At 35.4% G+C, this 20645-nt stretch overlaps 1 protein-coding gene across 1 annotated transcript in view; it reads right to left on the bottom strand.

Annotated features, from left to right (window-relative positions):
* Positions 1 to 20645, bottom strand: part of SEMA3C (semaphorin 3C) — a 123225-nt gene that overhangs the window by 55685 nt on the left and 46895 nt on the right. The gene's annotated exons all lie outside the window — the stretch shown is intronic.

Genomic DNA, 20645 nt, shown 5'->3' with positions numbered 1-20645 from the left:
CATTGCTTTTATTCAGTCATGTAATGAATTGTTATTTTAATGGATGTGATTATTTACAGCTTTGGCTTTTAAGGAAATTAAATTAGTCAATGTGTTCAATATATTTTGAAGTTTATGACAGCACAAAATCCACAAGATCAATACAAATTACGTAAGAACAGTTCACTTGCTTTTCTTGACAGGGGGCTTCACCAACAATAGGATTTTATTGTTTCCAAAGTGATTTTTTTTTCAGTCCTTCATGACTATACATGGCTTATTAAAAAAAAAAAAAAAGGTAATAGAAAATGTATTCAATCAAGCCTTATCGCCTTATTGCGTGTCTATTTATTCAGTTATCTGTTTATGGGATTTGGAACAAACAATCAGAAATCTATAACTGTTTTGTTTTGTTTTGTTTTGTTTTTTCACACTTAAAACTTTATTCAGTGAAATGAACTGAAAAACATCCTTTGATCTCAGTAGTGCAGGATCAGGCCTGTTACAGGAATAGCACAAACATTTGTAAGCTAAGTATTACTTGCTGCCCTTGAGGAATATCAGTCTTCCTGTCTTTGCTTGGCCAATATATTTTGGCCTCAAAACAGATTATTTTTCCTTTCAGTAATAACAGAAGGGATATTTTTCAAGATTTGAGAATGGAAAAACAAAACAAAACAAAACAAACTTTAATAATCAATTTCTCCATATTCAAGTATTTAACAAAATAGTTTTCTTAACTCATGAGCATTATTATTGGATTGTGTTTCCTGTGAATCAAACAGGGTTGAAAATACAGAGTAAATATGAAAATGAAGCCCTCTTAAAGTCACAGATGTAAGAACTGAGTCCATATTTCTTTTCCAAATTGGGTGTCTGGGACAATATGGCTTGTCACTGTTGCTAAAGCCTGTTTTTCTGCTAGAAGCAAGGTCTTTGCTCAATATTCTTCTATAGAAAATGGTAGATATCTTAGCTAAGATAGTCACCTAATATTTTGGGACTTAGATTTCTGTCTACTACAGATCTATTGATTCAAAGAACGCTTGACATAACTTGATTTGCATTGATAAATATGATACACAACCACTTATTTTTTTATATTGATTTTTAAACAGCTTAATAGAAAGATGAAAAATACCTCTGATTAATGAAAGATATGACATTTTGATTAACTTAGGCATGTGACAGCTTTCAGGAGCAAAGTGTTTTCTATATGCCTTTATTAATTATAATATTAAAAAGATCAACAAATAATATTTCTATATCATTTTTCTCAAGAAAATTTACACATACTAGCTGTGCTTAAGAGCTTAAACTGAAACAGTACTCCTTGAATATATATGAAAATTGTCCACATCATTTTCAGAAGTCTTTCTTCAGTCCTTGAAAAATCAATTGCTTTACTTCATTTAAAAATTCTCCCTGTAAGCTTTCAGCTGGGAGTTGCAAAGACATCTGGGAGACTCATCAGCACAGTGCCATTAAAATTCAGTCCCTTTGCTCTCGTTGAAATTCTCAGATTGATCTTTCATCACAAGCCTGAGAAGCTAGTGCTCATCCCCTTTCCTGGTGGCCTTATTAACTTTACTGTAATATTTTGCAGCTGTAAGATGAAACTGAACCATCTCATAACTGTATATTTGATATGCTAGAAAAGCACAGATAAACTGGGAGAGGCAGCTGTTTCCCGCACAAGATTGGGTAAAGGTGAGCTTATTGATTTTGCATTATATAATATCCCTCCTTATAGCTTCAGTGTTTTTAGAATAAACATGATAATAAATAAACCAGGATGGACATAAAAGATTATAGAGATGCTAATGATTGTTTTTAAGGAAGAGACAAAAATAACTACATATGTTTGATTTCCATAACCATTAGTCATAGAAATACATTATTTTCCTGGATTTTTAACCTTTGCAATGGTATTTTTTCTTCCTAAGGCACCTGAGGGGTAATCCGTCTCCATCAAGCTGCTGATTAGGAGAATCAGGACCTTATCACATGCCACTAGCCTACAGAAACTCAGTGACATTCATATGAGGGAAGGAAAGCCCTTGAATACAGAAGAACACTGCCCTAAAACAAGGACTCTTATATAGATTTATTACCTTTATTTCTTTCAGGGCTGAAGCACGCAGTGTATTAGCTTAACAGGGGCACTCAAGCAAGTGGGGAGAGAATTTATAATTGATCAAATTTTCTTTTCACTTAACAAAATTTATCACAAAATCAGGAAAAATTAATTTTCTTAAAGATTCACTAGCTGGATGCTGTTACTTAAAAAGATCAGTGTGTGGAAAGATGCTGTAAGGTCTTCCACATTCTCTTTCATCTCTAAAAGTTTTGGAAAAAGTAAGGCAAATATTTACTGATTTTTAAAGAACATTTTATTCCATGCTTTGGGAATTTAACCAAACTTTCAAGGCAGTAAAGCCTGTGTGGAGAATAATGTCGCGGACAGCTCTCCATGAATATGTTTATTTTTCTTGGGTAATCAAAATAAAGACTAGAACATATTCCATACGCAAATAATTGTCATCACTAATAATACAAGAATAACCTTTGTCCAGCATTCTTTATAGGTCAGTGAACTTAGTTTTGGCTTTCTTAGAGTGATAAAGGCAATACCAATTTAATTTCTAGTGCTAGAAATCTGTCAGGTCAAACAGCTCTCTTCCCTTTTAATGAAAAACAAAAACTTCAAAGAACTCTCTTGCCACAGCTATTATTATTATTGACCTGCATGTTTTGGGGATCCCAGTGACTAGGAGTTTTCTGTGAACACCATGTAGAGCTTACCGAAAATTAATTTAACACTTACTCTTTAATTATCTTTATAATCCACCACATAAAAGTTAATACAAGTATTATGGAGAAAATATTGTGCTCTCACAGGAGAAAAAAAATAGATTTGTATAATATTTATTCTTAACATCACAAAAGCCTTTGCAATGCTAAAAAACAAACAAACAAACAAACAAACAAACAAAACATTCTGTTGGCCAGAACAAAGCAAACTACCGTTATCAGAATCTGGAAATTGAGGAATGTGGAGATATCTCCCCTGCTGGCAAACACAGTCTGTTATACCCGAACTGTCCAAACCACTGGTGCATGTATGTATGAGCTACATCCACTCATCGGGTAGTTCTCTGAATATCTTATTTCATCACTTGACATGATGACACTCCTTATTTTACATTCACTGATGTTTGAAAACACAACCTGACTTTCTCAATATAAGGGATATAATAATCCCCAATATGTAGGATAAAACCTTGATGTAAGTGACTTTCTCAGTATAAATATTATGCTAATATGGATGCTTGATACATAAATACTGAAACTACTGCAATAATTAGTGGTAACTTCCTAAAAAGAAAAGAAAAAAAAATATTACACCCCTATTTGCAGACCCACCTGGCCACTTGTTAGTAAAAACTTCAGTATAATCTGTAGATATCTTTACATTGCAGAGTTTGGTAAGCTACAATTATGGGGTGCAAGCATCCCCAGCCCAAGTTCAATGCACTGAACCTATCCACAGATAAGATGTAGATAAACTGTGATATGTGATATGAGTGCACGCAGACATCTCTGCACTAAATCGTCCTTGAGTTTCTAGCCTGGCAGGGATTCTTTGAGCAAATCTAGGATGATCTGTCCAGCTTTTAATTTAGGATCCCCTGTGGTAAAGTACAAGAAATAATATGTTTTCCTTCTCTTTCCTGCTGGCATAAGGATTCAGCTTCAGAAGGTTTGTTTATGGGGAAGCTCAGAGCAGAAGCACAGATTTGGAGATCAAAAAAAAAAAAAAAAAGGAACAAATGAAGTTTTATGCACGTAATGACAGTGGAGGGGAGAAAACTAGCTTTCTGGAAAGAGGTTCTCCACAGGGAAACTCTGCTGCCCAAATTGGCACAGATTTTATGTAGCCTTAGTGACTTGGAAGTCAGCAAAAATACTCTCACAAGCTATGGGATTCACCATTAACTGGCCTTGTGTGCATCCCGCAGTAGGCTTGACAACATTAGCCCCTTGTTAATGAAACTGTAAGAGTCTCTTAAGCCTCATTAAACTGTCAGCTTGTGCCAACAAATATGCCAGCCCATGCCAAATGTGAAATTGCAATGTAAAATCTCAGCTTCTAGGAACAGAAATAAAACAAATTCTCTCTCTCTCTCTCTTTCTCTCTCTCAATATTTAAGTAGAATGATGGTTTTGCTTATAATACCTAATGGAAATAGGACCATTTTATTGCTAGCACTGAAAGGAATAGCTAAGTATTTTAAAAATGCTAGCGGAATCAGAAGTATTTGTAAAGTTACAAGAAGATTCTTTTAAAAAGATTAAAGCCACAAGAAAAGCTCTTATTTTATTTTATTTTCAATATTTTCATTTGTACTTTTTATTGAGTAACTTATCTGTTTTGTACCTTACTAAAAGAAATGACTGGAAAAGATCTGGTTAAAAGATATCAGATTTCACAAAAATCTAATCATTTTAACTATTGTTTTCTTGGCCTTATTTCTGATTCTTCTTTAAATGTAAAGACTTAGAAGAGACGTATTATTTTTACAGTTCACGTAGCAACTGTGGAAAAGTACCTTATTTATATTCCTCATTTATATTATTGCTTTTCAATTATGAGAGATACATTGTAACTGTTTATATTTGCAAAGAGAACAAGGTGAGTCTGCATATTTTGTTTCAAAATCTTCAGAACATGTCACCTTTGCTCCGTCGATATTCCTCTTCCTTAAAAAAAAAAAAAAAAAAAAAAAAAAGATATTGATTCCTTCTACTTAAGGTGGTGAGCTAAGAGAGCTGTTAAAGCATTTTTGCTACTGTTCCTGCAGTTTTCAAACTATGAACCAACTCTCAGCTAGCTCCCAAGTGAAGCTGATTATAAATGGGTACATAGTAATTTGGCCAAAGAGCCATAAGCAGCCAGATGTGCTACTTGTCAGTCCCTTGTGTGCCTTAACCACTCAGGGCCCAAAATGCTCAGGTGGACCTTTGACCTTTTCTTTATTTCTTTATCTTTTCTTCATGCATGAGAAATCTTGACTTTTTTTTTTTCTAATGTTGTTAGAATGAAATTTGTCCTTTTCTATGAAGAGGCAATAGGCTTAGAAGAACTGTTAGCTTCTGAATCTGTCTAAAAGGGTTTTAATTACATTTTTTTCTAAAAAAAAAAAAAAAAAAAAGTTAATGTGAGGGGAGAAAATAGATTTACAAGTACTCATAAAATCACAGGCTAACTAATTAACAAGATCACCTAGAGGATAGGGAGGAAGGGAGTTCATACAGTACAGGCTGAAACAGGAGCCCTCATCGCCCAGAGCTAAAACGTGTCATTTGCTAGAAGGAAACTTAATTGCTGTATTTGGAATGAGGGTAAATAACATGAAAATGTCAACAGTATCTAAATGTGATCTGGTTTTACTATACACCTTGAATACTTGTTGGTATATTTGCTAAATGAGTTGAAAATGGAATATACATATTACTGGTTTAAGATAGGGAAGTCTTTTATAAATAGAAATAAAAGTGCCAAGGTGAAATCTTTGAAGAATCAGACCTAGAGGTAGCTATATCACGTTTGAAGAGCAATCTGTCACCTTGGACAGCTTTACATGCACATTAGGAGCAGTAAAATGCTCAATAGCTCTTTGTGAAAGCGGACTATGTGTTGATAGGAAAAGACATACCAGTTAATAGTTAACCTTAAGCAGAGCATTCACGTATGTCAGTATATGATTCCTCTTTTACAATTAACAAGACACACAGAAGTCCTAAAATCCCAGTAACTTGTAGGATTAAAAAAAAAAATCACAATAGATTATTAACCAGCTTTTGTTGGGGATCTTCAAATGCTGTTCTAAAAGACACTCCTAACAGAGTTTTATTGTTTTTCTTAATACTGCTTCAACAACTATCAGAATTTTTTCACCTTCGATTTACTGCTTTGAAGAATGAAGAAGCACAGGCAGACCCTCTGAGGTGTGGGCAGCTGCCAGTTCTGTGCAGGAGGAATGTGCTCTCTAAGCAAAGATACAATGAGAGAAAGTCATTTGTTTGTGTGTGGCAAACTGTAGTAGCATGGCGGTGTGGCACATTCGACCTAGCATACTCCATCCGGTTAAGTGCAGTTTTATTGCAGCTTTACATTATGAAGAACAGACACTATTAAAATACTGATTTTTTTTTTGATTTACAGAGATATTGTCATGATGAAATCACACCACATTCCACCATAGAAGCTGTACTCTGAAACAAAGAGGAAAAATATGTCAACATTTTCCAAACTGCAGTTGCATAGCCATTCCAAGACCTTCCAAAGATTCCAGCAGAAGATTCCTTCACTAAGAATTATGCAAGACCACCCACACCTTTCGGCCACACAGTCTTATTTGGCTATAGATATTTCTAGGCACAATTTTCAGATTATTCCTCCATTTACCTTGCAGTAAATCTGGAATAACCCCTCTGAAATCCCTATAGATATTTCAACAAAAATGCTGAAAAGTGGCCTTCTTATTTTTTAATAAGTTGAGTACAGTTATAATTTTATTGGTCATCAACTTCATCCCTCAATATAATTGTAATTTGTGTGCGTGAGAAAGAGAAAGCAAGACAGAAGATGTCACTAATACTGCCACAATATAGAACTTTCCAGAAGAAGTTATCTAACTTTTCAAGTATTACCTCATCCATTTCTGCCCACTATTAATCTGTCCAGGACTTATTCTCATTTTTGGTCTCCAAACCAAAGAGACAACTTTGACAAGTGTGGAGATCTGTATAAACACGCAAACTGTGTTTAAGATTACTGCAGCTGAGTTAGGCATGTGAGATGGAAGCCAGTCTTCTCCATGTCTCATGTACAAAGTTAACCGCTGTCCAGGAGCTGCATACTCCAGAGTCTGCACATAGTCATGCCTTCTTTACTTCTTTTTGAAAGAAATGGAGAAGAGGCTTTGCCACATTGCCTAGGGCTCCACTAGCTGAACCAGTCTCACCCACTAGCCTGTGTGCACATAGCGGTTTTGCCATTGGCACCTGAGATGTTTTTGTTTTCCAGATTCAGAAGTGAGAAGCTGTTGGTTGCCAAATATAACATTATTTTTGACATGAATTGAGGAAATAAAAACAACACATCCATGGGGAAGTCAGACAAATTCCACATTATTTTACTTCTACTGGGAGCAGTATATCTTTTCATTGTAATCTCTTGTGTTTTCTTGCTCTCTCTTTTTTTTTTCCATTTTTTTTTTCTCTATTGGATCAGCAATCACGTCATTGGAGGAATGGCTGCACTTCCTTCTGTGATGCTCATTCACATAGAGAAATGTTCCAAGCAGCTATCACACCACCTGGCCAGCTGAAGCCGTTGCTGCATGCAGACACCGAAACTCTTTGATCCATATTTAAAAAAGATGTGAGAAAATGAAGAAAATGAATTATTGCAATTGTCTCTCTGAAAAAAATGAGTTAAAACTTAAGCTATTCTCCAACTGAGAACTGGCAGCAACATGAGATGTATGTGAGCTGTTCTCCCAATTCATTCATCTTCATCCCTTTTACTGCCAGTAGGTTGAACTCTGAGGAGAACGAGGTCTGAATGGACTTATTAGTTTTGCATCTCATTCAGGCTGCTGGTTTTGTGAAAAAAGCAAACTTTTTTAGGCGTAGGTTTGAGTGCTTATTTACTCTCCGTAAACTCAAGATAGCTGATGTCAGCTGGGATATCTTTGAATAGAGGAGCAGGGAGAGCGTATGTGAGGTCGAATGACAGGTAGGACATTTTACTGGTAGAATTGTCTTTCCTTGCAAGTTTATATTTTTGCTTCACTTTAATATTGTACTTTGCAGTTTTACTAAAGTATCCTGTGTATAATGAAGATGTTTTGTCCTTTACAGAATTGACAGTGGCAGCTACTCCCCATATGTACAATTTTGAGGTGTTAATACTTTTTCATTGACATGTGAGCTCTGTGTATAGAGAATTGGAATGGAGAATTATCAAATATTACAAAACATCCAATACCTTAAGTGATGATAGGGGTCTGTTAACCTCTTTTCAGACTGAGAAAATTTTCCGCTTCAACTCACATGCACAGTCTTTCCTTTTCTTTATGAGTATATTGCTGCTAAGCTGCAGAATTACTCTCGTGGCCAGAGCTAAGGAAAATTTGTTGAGAAAGAACAGCTAAATCACTGAAATATTTAATTATGTGTTCTAATACAGTATGAACCCCCTTCACTGTGAGATAGATGAAGTTTTTTCATTATATACATTTTTCTCCTCCAAAGAGCAACCTCTCCAGAGATTCAGCCAATCTCTCCATATCTAGGATTGGCATTACTGCCCATGCTGCAGTAATCCCTGTTTTTATTGATCCAACCAATTTTAGCTGTGTTTTTATCCATGCCACTTTACCCACAAATCTCCTTAAAATATACTGCTCCTTTCTTCAGCAGTCACCCCTTGCCCTTACTCTAAAAATCAAAAAAAAAAAAAAGAAAAAAGAAAAAAGAAAAAAAAAGAGCTTATTTTATGCAGGCTTGGTTACAGTTTCATTATTATTATAATAATTTTAATCAAATTATGATTAGCTATCAGGCAAACATCAGATCCAGCTAAACCCCAAGTGCTTTGCTTTTTTTCACTCTTCAATAAAATAATGTAAAATTTACTCAGCCATGAGCTGAAGGAGATTTGGAGGACAGTATTTCACGTTTTCATGATTTCATCACTTCACAATTTCATTAATAAATTAATTTCAATGGACTAGTGAATTAAAGGGTGGTATTTTAGTCTTTAACAATTCTGAATATAGAGGGATGCTTTGTAAAAGAAGCTAAAGTTGTCTATAGCAAAAATACAGAAACAGATATGTGGAATGGTGGATGTCACATACAACTATGTAAATTACTGTTTCCTAATTTAGAGTGTTTTCTTATTTCCTATAAACATCGGTATGTCAGTAGATGGTGTGTATTTACCCGGTGTCTGTGTCAGACAATTGCCTCTATATACTAAGTTAAGAAAGTTATCAAGCTACACTTTACATCTGAGAAGGATGAAAGAAGCACATATTCTCTCTCCACTATGTGAGAAAACAAAGCAGCTGGAGGTCAACAAATGGCATTCCCCCACCAGTGAACCTTCAATGAACCCCGATTCCAACAGTATGCCAGAATGATCATTATACTGAAGATAACAAACTTTACCAAGACAAAGCCACACTCAATTCCACAGTCTTTTTTCACAACTGTATTTATCTCAATCTCCTCTTGATATTTCGATCTCTTGAACAGAAATATTAGAATAGTAGAAGATTTCTGCATGATATTCTTCATTATATTTCCTACTGTGTTCTGCATAGTTAAAATATCTTTTGTTGTCTAATTTGGGCTGTTTGATTAGACTTGATTTTGCAGCCAAGAGGCCACCCAGCATTCTATATTGACAGGAAGCAAGCTGTTTTCTGGATGTGGGTGTTTAAGATGTTTCCTAAAGTCAAGAAAAGTTGAGTTTGTGAGAAGTGCAAAGATCAAGCCTATCCTTAAATATTTTCCTTTTTTTTTTTTTTCCCTGCCTTGAAATATGTATATATATATTTGTATATTAATATCCATCTACTAGCATCAGAGGAAGATCCAGGTAGTTATATGAGATTGCACATTAAGATTTTTTTTTTTCAAAATGACTATGATGCCACAACCTGCTTCACTGGACACAGGACTTGGTCATGTCTCTCAGAGGCTGGACACAACTGGGAGTTATTAATTTTATCATCAATGTCCATTGTGTTGCTGAAGACCTTCAGATTGTTTATGAGTATTTTCAATTGTAAATTAATCAGGACTTATTTTTTTCTTAATGTTATCTTTAAAAACAAAATGCTTCCAAACATGCAATTAATATTATTTTATTTATGCTTATGTATACATATGTCTGTATGGATTTGGAAGCTGGAGGTGGGTCTGTAACTGTTAGGTGACTTTTACAAGATGTGGCAGTCCCTACTGGTGGCTATGTGGGAGTAAAAGAGTTCTGCGCCCAAACCCTGCAGAGAGACGTGTTCAGTAGGTAGTATGCTTCCTGTTTAAACACACAGAACATAACCATATTTCACTCTTTTTTTTTGCACCATGAAGACTGACACAAAGAGTGAATTTAGGAGCACATTCCAGAGCTGCATGCTACCATCAATCTTCAAGTGATCACCAGCTGGTATTTGGGTGGACAATAAAAGTCATGTTTAGTGGGCTGAACATAGCCTGGTGGATTAGAGTCCACTCAACTCTAAATCCTATTCTGATGGTATTTTGCTTTTGACTTAAGACATGTCACATAAACTCTCTGAGTTACATATGTAAAATGGAGGTAATAATTTGTAATATACTTGACTGAGTTGTTTTGGGGTTGCATTTGGTAATGTAAAAAAGAGCCTTTGAAATTAAAATGAGATAGCTGCAGGAAGTTATTTCAAGTGTATTTCATATGCAAAAAGAGATTTTTTGTTTGTTTGTTTTAAGTCCAGACTCTTAAGACTTAATAAGCTCAGCCAAAACTCTGGTTTGGATTTAAGAGATAACTTTTATACTTTTCTGTTTAGACTTCATCTGAACGGGAAGCCATTTAAATAAATAAACCTTCTACAGTCACTCACTCTGTGTTTAAACTAGATCTGCCATATTTATTCAGCAGGATGACCATCTAGTATTTGGCCAAAAGTAGGAAAAATTATGCGAATCCCCCCTCTTGCTTGTCCATATATACATACTTAAATAAAAGTTGTATATATATATATTTATATATATAAATAGTTAATTAAATAAAAGCTATATGTTTATATTCAACTTTGAGTTATGAAGTCTCATAAATACAACTCTATCAGTTTTAGACAGTTATTTTTAGCCTCCAATGGGAGCAAGCTATTAATTCATTTGGATATGCTGAACATCAACAAAGTGTAAAAGGAATATAAATGGTTGCTTCAGGTAAAAGAATAAAAGAGTCACGAAGAGTAACATACTCTGCTAAAGTACTGCATGGATCACTCGCAGGTTCAGCACCAAAAGAGCAAGTTCAAGGAAGGAAGTTCTCTGTCAGAAATCCAAAAATGAAGGGTATTTAGATTCCTAGCAGGCTAAAATAGGCATGCTGCAGGTATAGGATAAGAGGCAGAGGATAGTATGGAATAGAAGTCAACCATGGTCAGCCACTTAGGTCTGTAGCAAATTATTACTTGTAATAAAAGTTGACTGTACTAAAAGTTGACTACTAAATTGTACTCATATTTTGGGAGCATAAGTAACAAAATACAACTATTCATTTAAAGCATAGTATACAGATATCTAGAACAAAGAAGATTTGTTCATGATCAGAACAGGGAACTATAAGTCAGAACTCCTGGGCATTTGCTCTCTGACCTTGAACAAATCTCTCACCCTCCATTTATGTCAGTTTAACCATCTGTTGTATGTTTATAACTACACTTACCTGTTTTTCAGAATCACTATCAAGTTCAGCTAATGCATGTTAAAAAAATACAAGTGAAAGGCATTTTTATGTTCAAAGTGCTATTCTAACTCATGTTCCTACTAACCGTTTAAGATTATTGCATAATATATTTAAATCACTCCATTTTACAGGTACACATGCTTTAGTGTTTACATGTCATATAAAGTAATGCTGCTTAATGCACAATCCATTTCAGCTCCATTAAACATATAATGTCATGAATTCTATTGCAGTAGAAAGGAAATCTCCACAAGAGAGAATCATGTGATTATGATCGAGTAAATAGAGAGAGTTCTGAATAGCTTTTAATCAGAATTTATTTACTAGGCATGTTAACTCCACTAGACTGGCCCATAAGGAAGAATACTAGCCATTCTTTTGAAATCTTTTGAACCCCTAGCTTGAATGAAAAATATTTTTAACAGGTTAAATCTTTTAGTTGGTGTTTTGGGCTTTCACTACTGTATCTATATAGCTTCACCTTCATGGCATTTTACTATATACCTCAACTGTTCATCAGTTAAACAAACAAACAAACAAAAAAAAAAAAGCAGCAATTCTAAAAACTTTTACTTTCTTTAAACTACTCCTAACTAATTCTTCATAGCTGTTTCTTTTCCTTGCCTTTTATTTAGTATTCAATGCTGGATTATTTGGGGGTTTATTAGCAATGAAACTTTCACGAAGCAGGATTTTTTTGCCTCAGTTACCTATAGCGAGTAGAATATTTTTTTTTTCAGCTTGTTTTTACATATTTTTGGCAGTATTATATGCTAAAGACTAAATATTAACAGCTAAAGACACTGCAGTTTAAAGATATCTGTCTTTCTGATTTGTGGTACAGAAGTTATCAAATCTATTCCTTCTTTGGGAATATCATCATCCTGAGAATTACAGCTCTTTACGTAACCCTGGGTTTTATTGTAACTGGCCAGTAGTCTGTTGACCTCATTTTCCACTACATTGCTCCAAATTTCCAGTCTTGACTGCACTAAATTAACAGAGATCCACTGGAATAAAATATGATTAAAGCATTAGGAATTAATTCTTAAGTCTCCAAGCAAACTAACTATCAGAAGTGCAGTCTCAAAAATTAGCAAATTTACAAGTTGGCTGCAAGCAAAACTTCAAAAAATTGTTGAAATAAAGCTCATGGTGAGAAACGGCCTAGAAGTACAGACCACTGGCCTCTACTCAGGATATTGCGACCAAGCAGGAGAGTGGACAATCCTAGAAATGTGATTCTCAGCTTTGCAATGCCTGCAAGACTCTTACTTGGGGTACTGCAGCCCCAAGGCAGAACTGAGGAGAGTGCAAGTGTTCAGCTTCTTAGGGGAATTTTTCAGGCATTAGCCTTCTGCCCTTTTTTTTTTTTTCTTTTTTCTTTTTTCTCTTTTTTTTCTGGCTATCACAGACCCTTCAGAGCATGCTGGTAAGGCCTGACCATGCATACTAGTATCACCAAAGGATTTAGGCAAATAAACGCTTTTGTTCTGCCTGCTAATATGCCACCTTCTTAGCTAACCCAGTCCAAAGACAAACACTGTGCTGAGCACACCCAGTTGTACAGCTCTCACCTGTGAAAATTTCTGTTTATGAGCTAGGATGGATTTTCCTTAATTAATATCATAAATTTAGTCTCCTAATTCCCACCTAGATGTCGGTTTAGGAGCAAAACTGGTGTATTGAATACATTCCATATTATACCTCCTTCCTATACTACACTTTCTTTACTCTAAATTTGCGAATGTCTCAACTATTGTAATCTCTTCTATCGTTAAACTTAGTACAGCAATGCCAGATTATCTACAAAAAGATTCACCAATAGTTGTAGATTTCATAACAAAGAAAATACCCCAGAGTCTGTTGAAATGTGTTTTCCCTTTTGTACTTTATCTACTTTTACATGTTCCATACTCAAACAGTCATACAGATATGGTACGGCTACATTCATAAGTCTAGTGCCTGATCCAAATCACAAGACACAAAGTGGGCTATCCCAGACTTCTCACTGCCTATCAGATGCCCTGTCTGTCGATCATGTCAAATCAATGCATGACATTCCAGAAATTGAATAACATAAAACAAAGCATTAATGATTTACAACTCCTAAGATAAAGCACACACAAAGAAGTTCATCCATTAGTGTTCCAGTATTGAATATAATAGTCACAAGTTCTGCATTGCTAGAAAATCCATCACCTTCTGCAGGCTGAAGAAATAATAAGAAAATTAAGGCAGTGTATTTTAGGCTTCAATTTGAGAAAAAGAAAACCTTAAGAATAAGTGAATATTTGGGAGAGAAAGATTTTACTGAGTGAGGAAGAAGTAAAGTCATTATTTTCAGGTGTTTTCTGAAATGAAGAACAGTGACACAAGAACCTAACACATTAGTCCACACTGACATCAGTTTGTCCTTGGTCATTTATTTCAGTCTTCTTCAGTAGGCTCCTCTTTTCTCCTCTCTTTCTTTTTCTGTCTAACAATTAGAAAAGAAAACTGGATGATTAACTCAGACTAGATATCTAACATTAGATGACAACACTAGAAGTATGTGAATCCTCAGACAAGTGTGACGGTAAAAAAGTAAAATAAAATTAAAAAAAAAAAGAAAACAGGTAACTAGGGATTTTGTTTGATCATTTAATGGTTGAGTCTGGTAATCAAAATTAAAAAGATTTAATCATTTATAAATATATTGAATACAACATTTCACCAAAAACCTCCGAACAGGAAACAAACAAACGAACAAAAAAACCCACACACCTGCACAGACAGGAGTGTGACTACCATGATACATTAACTTGCTGGATTTATAAACTTTGAAGCAAGTGACACATGAGGATAGGAAGGAAGTGAAGACAATAAAATATCTGCAATTTGAATACATTTGCATTTATTTCCTGATAACATTAAGTGCTGTCTAACATCCTTACACACTAAACCAATGCAAACCAAAGGTCCTAGAAGCCCTATTTATAGAAGCAATCAGAATGGGTCTTTTCATAGAAGCAAAAAATAGTCACGTGAATAAATACTTGTAAGTTCAGTCAGACCATGTATCACGTATATTTACAAGCTGTTCACAAAGAGCACTGTGCAGATCTTATGTTTAATATTTTCTCTCCATTTCTTTCTCCAGCTCTCTAAATAAGGGAAAGGTGATTCTTTTAGCTAGTATGAATTTGTGGGTATCAATTGAGATGACAGACAGCCCAGGTACAAGCATGAACTACAGTATGCTTCCAAAATTTGGGTAGCAATTCTTCTGCGAAATTATACGATGCATTTGTTAAAAGATCATTTTTGTGCTGTGCATCATCCCACAGATTGTTTATATCCTGCAAAAATTCTGTTTAAAGTAGCTGACTTTATCTATTCAGTTGTTAAAATATGATATTTAAAATATCCAGCAAGGTTATTTATAGCTCTTGTATTGCTCTAATTAAAATAAGCCCTATCAATTACATTAATTAATAACAGTAGTGTGTGTGTGTATGCCTGTAGTGGATATAGAGTAATTTGTTTGAACTGTTTTTTTTTCTGAGGGAACGATATTGTTACTTGGGAGACATTAGTAGTTGGCTAGATTTAACTGAACAAAGGAATCTATGTCAATAGCCTTGGGAAAAAAAAAACAAAAAACCTTCTAATCAGAAATAAGCAAGCATTTAAACAAGCTTGTCTATGTACTGAGAAAAAAAAAAAAGGAGAAAAGGCATAAAATAACTGTTGATGTCAGATGAAGACAAAAAAATAAAATACATTATCATTCTGGAATACTGAAAGTATTAAAATATTCTGAGAATCCCATCTCTTCTGTTATATGTCAAGCTAAAAAGCACTTAATTATCATGGGTCTGTATGTCAGAATACCATACTGTGACAAGGGACGGGATATTTCTGATTCCATTTCATGACATGGGAGACAATGTTCTTACATCTTTTCTGTTGGTGAATTTATTAAGACATTTTTTTTCCTGTGTCTTCCCACTAAAGTGATAACGTAGTTTTTCAAAGCCTGGCTTTTAGGTGATCTTCCTTGGTTTTTCTTACTGAAAAAAACACACATTTCTGGCAACAGGATCTTTTAGATTAATATGAGCTCAACTACTAATTGGTTGTGTAACTGTATGTGTATCACTCTACTTCTCTATTTTTCCTTCTGACTTCAATCTCTTCTTTTGATTTAGATTATAACCTCCTCAAGACAGGACCACAGACAGCTTCTGAACTTCTGTGCAGAATGGCAGGGACAACATAGTACATCATTTCAGTTTATTGCAATACCAATGCAAAAGGGTTTTACAGTAAAAAAAAGGTTTTACTTTTAAAAGTGTTCATACAAATGTTGTTCTTTTTAAATTAGTTTCTAAACAGTGCTTTTGGCTGAAAGATTTTATGTTCCCAATATGTGTTTCAGTGTCAGAGCAATATTCTCATTAAGAACTTCCCTTCAGGTTGCCTTCATTCTGCTTCACTCTGTTGGGAGATCCAACATAAATACTTCATCATTGCTGTTGAGTCACTCAGCCACATTAATGACTCAAGCCAAAGCCAAATCTTCTGTGGTAGTTAGGATTACAAACAATCTAAGCATCATCTTCTGGAGCAACTAAACAGGCAAGGAATACACAGGAAAGTGATACATAACAATTGTCTTTGAATATTAAACAAGGCAGGTCAGTAGAAGGTCAAAAATATTTTCCATGGAAGCAAAAACCACAGACTCAAAATCAGGATTGCCATTAAGTTAAAGGAGGCCTGCAAAGATTACAGGAGGAGGAAAAGCAAGTGCATTCTTTCAAAAACTGATAGTTCTATCATCCTTTCTGACTCAGACAACATATAAGCAATTAAGAGAGGGTTCAGCAGGTCCATTTTAAGATTTCTAGGTTATCTAAAGGCAGGAACAAGGCTTGCACTAGTTTTTTGTTTTCTGTCAACAAACTCGAATCCCAAGATATGAATTTGTCCTTACACAGATGAAGTAGTCTGCAGGAAGTCATATAGTCTACTGCAGGCATCTGGTTTGAAGTACTGAATTTGGGAGACCAGACTCTATAAGCTTTTTATATTTTAAATGAGAGAGGAAAAGTAGAGGGTTAAAGAGAGCAGGGAGGGAGCTTTGATTCTCTGAAGCTCTCTCTGAAGGAATCTGCCTTGATCTATTGAGTTGAAAAAAGGTCTAAACACATGAAGTTCCAACTCCAATTTACAAATAATTTTCACAGTTTACTTGATCTGCATAAGGGCACATATAATGGTGTCAATTCCCCATTAGATATCAGAGCAGGTGGAAAGTACAAAAGATCATGGGCATTTTTTAAAAACGCCAGTCTCCATAGGAAAGTGGTTCTAAGTTTTTTTTCCCTTGTAAGTGTATTAAAAAGCTGCAATGGCATGCCTATCTCTTGTTTCATGAAGTTTTACAACTTGACTTTTTAACAACTTTCAAGAGCCATTAGCAACACAAGAGTAACAAACTGTAGCCTTAATTAATAAAACTTCCACCTTCCTTTTATGTCCTTCCAAAGTGATTATACATTTTCAGAGTTTATCCAGCCATTGTAGATATTTACACCTGTGCTCCCTCGTATTGCAATCAATGGGACTCACAAGATTCCACCATAAGACTGGTCACTGTATTTTCAGCAAGACAAGGTTAAAAGGTTGAAATAAAACAAGAACTTTTAAGAATTCAAGCAGGATACAAGAAGAAAATAGGGACAGATTTTCATTTGCTACAGTTGTAATATGGTCTACTCCATGAAAGTATTTAACTTACAGTTTAACTTAGAAGAAGTTCAACTGGGACTTTACAGGAATGCAAGTTAAACATCTTTAAATGCGCTGTTTGACCAACCTTTAATTTCAGGTAAAAAGGAAGGTGAAGGAAGACAATCACACAGAAGGAAAACAAGCAAGGAAATAAAAATATTGGGTTAGTTACTGCAAGTGGAAATAGTGATGCCAGTGATTAAAAATGCACAGCAGTGTCTTACAGAAAGATAGGAAGCTAAATTTTAGCTGAATATTGTAAATAAATCCTGGGTTGCCACTATTATGTATTACTATCCCAGCAGAGGAAACAATCAACAAGAAACATGAGGGTCATGGGAAAGGAGAGGGAGAAGGGAAAAATACCATTTTAGAAATAAGATTGTCAATACAGCAGAAAATTGGTTCGCATATTTTTTCCTCCTCCTGTCTCTATGAAATCTTGTCTGCAGGTATTTAAGGACAGATTTTCAAGATTCCTTCTGCATGAAGGAAACATAATGATGGTGGAAGGATACTTTTCATACACTCAAGATGCTTATATATCTATCTGATAGTATATTTTTTCTGCCATTATTAATCTACTTGAGGCTCAAAGAAAAAATCATAGCTCTGTGCAACATGCTCTACACAAATATAAGGCAATCTCTGTCTGAAATAGTTGCACCTTTGTAAGTAAGTCAAAGAAGAGAAATCAGAAATATAAGGAGGGAAAGTGACTTGCCAGAATTCATCCAAGACCATGAGTTTCTGCCAAGCCCACTGACACATCCTGTGAGATCAAGGATAGAATCTTGGCCTTTCCTTAAGCAAAGGGAAAAATCATTTTGGGAATAGTTACCCCCAAGGAGGCTGCATGCAGCAGAGACAGGATCCCTTCTGAAAGCCTCTGAATCCTTTCCGATGCCCTTGGAGGAACCAAGTACTCTGGCTGCCTACTTGCATGGGTAACAAATAAACAGCACATGCATGAGGAAAAAAATGTGGAAACCTCTTCTTTATACAGCCATTAATGGTTTGTGGCTTAACTAAAAATAATGGCTGGAAAGACAATGTGAATTTGTTTTTCTTTATGGGTTCAAATTATGTTGTTCCGTGACCAAGACATTTCATGAGATTCAGTCCAAAGAGGTTCAAATTTCACTGTCTGGGGAGGATAGGTTGGTTATATATCCTGGGGAAACCTGTTAGAAGGAAGTTGGCTTTTATAAAGCCCATGTAAATACACTTTACTCCCAGACTCCCACATCACAGAAAAATGAACTAAAACATCACTCAGCCCATCTGCCTTCCTCTACCTGTACCGCTTCTCTTGTGCTTTAACAGTACATATGTCATTTGATTAACAGCTAATGATGTTTAATGAACAAGGAAAAAAAGGGGAGAAAAGAAAAAAAGAGGATTTGTTTTTGTAAAATTTAAAGAATACAAAAACCAAAAACAAAGAACAAAAAAAAAAAACACACCCAAGCACAGATATTATATAAAGAAAGAAGCATGCATTCTAGCAATACAATTTGCAGCACTCAACACCCTCTAAGAACAGCATGTGACATGGCAAAGGTTTATTACTTCAGCACCTTGTCACTGAAATATATACCTGTTTTCAGCCACACAGAAGTCCACTGACCACTCTTTGGTTTTCTGATTTGTCTTATCTAACATTCATTACTCTTGCTACACTTAATATGCTGTGCAGTGGATGTATATAAAGTCCTTTGTTATCTCTGTTACCTATTAGTGGAGGATTTATGTCACTGCATTAGAATGCTATTGCAATGAATAAACTCATCGCCACCCTAAAAACAAAACAACAGGAAGAATAGGAAGAAAAGGAAAAGAAAATCCAGATGCATATTCAGAGAGAGAAAGGTTCTAAAGGTTCCTAAAAAAAAAAAAAAAAAGTATATTTTGGCTATGTATGTATTTCTTGGCTAGTCAATGTTCCATGTGCAAAATGTAAGGACTTTGGCCCAAAAGAGCAGAATTATTGAAAGAGCCACTGACATTTCCAGTAGCAGAGATGTGCTTCAAAGAAAATTCAGAGTGAAGAAAAATGAATGTTTGCCCCTGTGTGCTCAGCAGAAAGTAGCAGAACATACTGATATCCAGTTAAATCTGCCATCTTCTTTAATGTAATCTAAGTACAGTGCAAAATTTTCACTACCCTTATAAATATCACTTCCTATGTGGAATATCACACAAGTCAAAAGTTCAGAGATTTTTTTTTTTTTAAATCTCCTTAGAAAAAAACACCTGGCAGAGAATAAGGTTCATAGGTTCATAGCAATCTGAATAGAGACAAATACAGTCACTTTTGTGAAACATTGGCCTACACCAACAGGAATGAGCAGAAGAATGACGAAACCTAATTCAAGACTATTTCTGCTAAAGAAGATCAAGAGTTGAACTTTTAAGAAAATAGTTTCTGGTACTAGAAAAAAGTCATAAAGCAGCCATGGAAAATAGCAAATCAGATCTGTCTCATAATAAGAATAGAAGATGACTCAATCTCTATGAAATAAAACAATAAAACTTTCTCTATCCCTCCAAAATGAGGCCAAAATCAAAGAAATTTGTTAATTTATTCCTTGAAATCTTACTGTGAATGTTGATTCCCACTATTCTTCCAAGGCTCAGCTGGCCTGGAAGAAGAGCTAAAATATCACGGGACATATGGCAGTAGCTCCAGTTTGTTCATAAGTAGTGGTTTGATATTTCCTGAAGTCCTGTAACTTTCAGAGTTATTCCTCTGACACAATCTGAAACATGATTTCAAACAAAGATAGTCAATTAGCAATGCTGAGACTCACACAGGGCTCAGTCCAAGCCCATTAGAGACCTCCCAAGTTTTTTGTTACTTAACACACCAGGCTCCACACGCGGGGTCATGTGAACGGTTACATCCCCACACCAGGGCATTTGCAAAGGGCGTGCTAGGCATGCTGGTACAACTCTGAAGCCAAGGACTTCTGCGAGGGAGCATGCCTTCCAGAATGTACTCCTTACTTACTCCTGTACTCCTTCCAGAATGTACTCCTTACTTCTTCCTGTGGTGCAAAGCCCTGGCCACTGATCTCTGCAAGCTCATATCCCAGTGCAACAGGCCATTCAGCTGGGTATGGCATGCATTGCTCCAGAGGCAACAGAAAGCCACGACACGGAAGGGCTGGATGTAAGGGCGGCCATATGAGTGAGTCTTCTGTATAAAGCATGTGACTGATCAGGTACAGTACTAGTGGCAATAGGAAACCTTATCAAAAAGCTTAATAGAAATGTGATAGAAAAAATAGAAAGTTTTTAATGGGGCAGGGAGATAGTGCATTGATGCACACTTTGT

This window comes from Cygnus atratus, chromosome 1 (genome assembly GCF_013377495.2).
Source record: "Cygnus atratus isolate AKBS03 ecotype Queensland, Australia chromosome 1, CAtr_DNAZoo_HiC_assembly, whole genome shotgun sequence".
Classification (NCBI taxonomy): domain Eukaryota; kingdom Metazoa; phylum Chordata; class Aves; order Anseriformes; family Anatidae; genus Cygnus; species Cygnus atratus.
The sequence above is the reverse complement of the archived record's forward strand: the minus strand, read 5'-3'. Positions and strand labels throughout refer to the sequence as shown.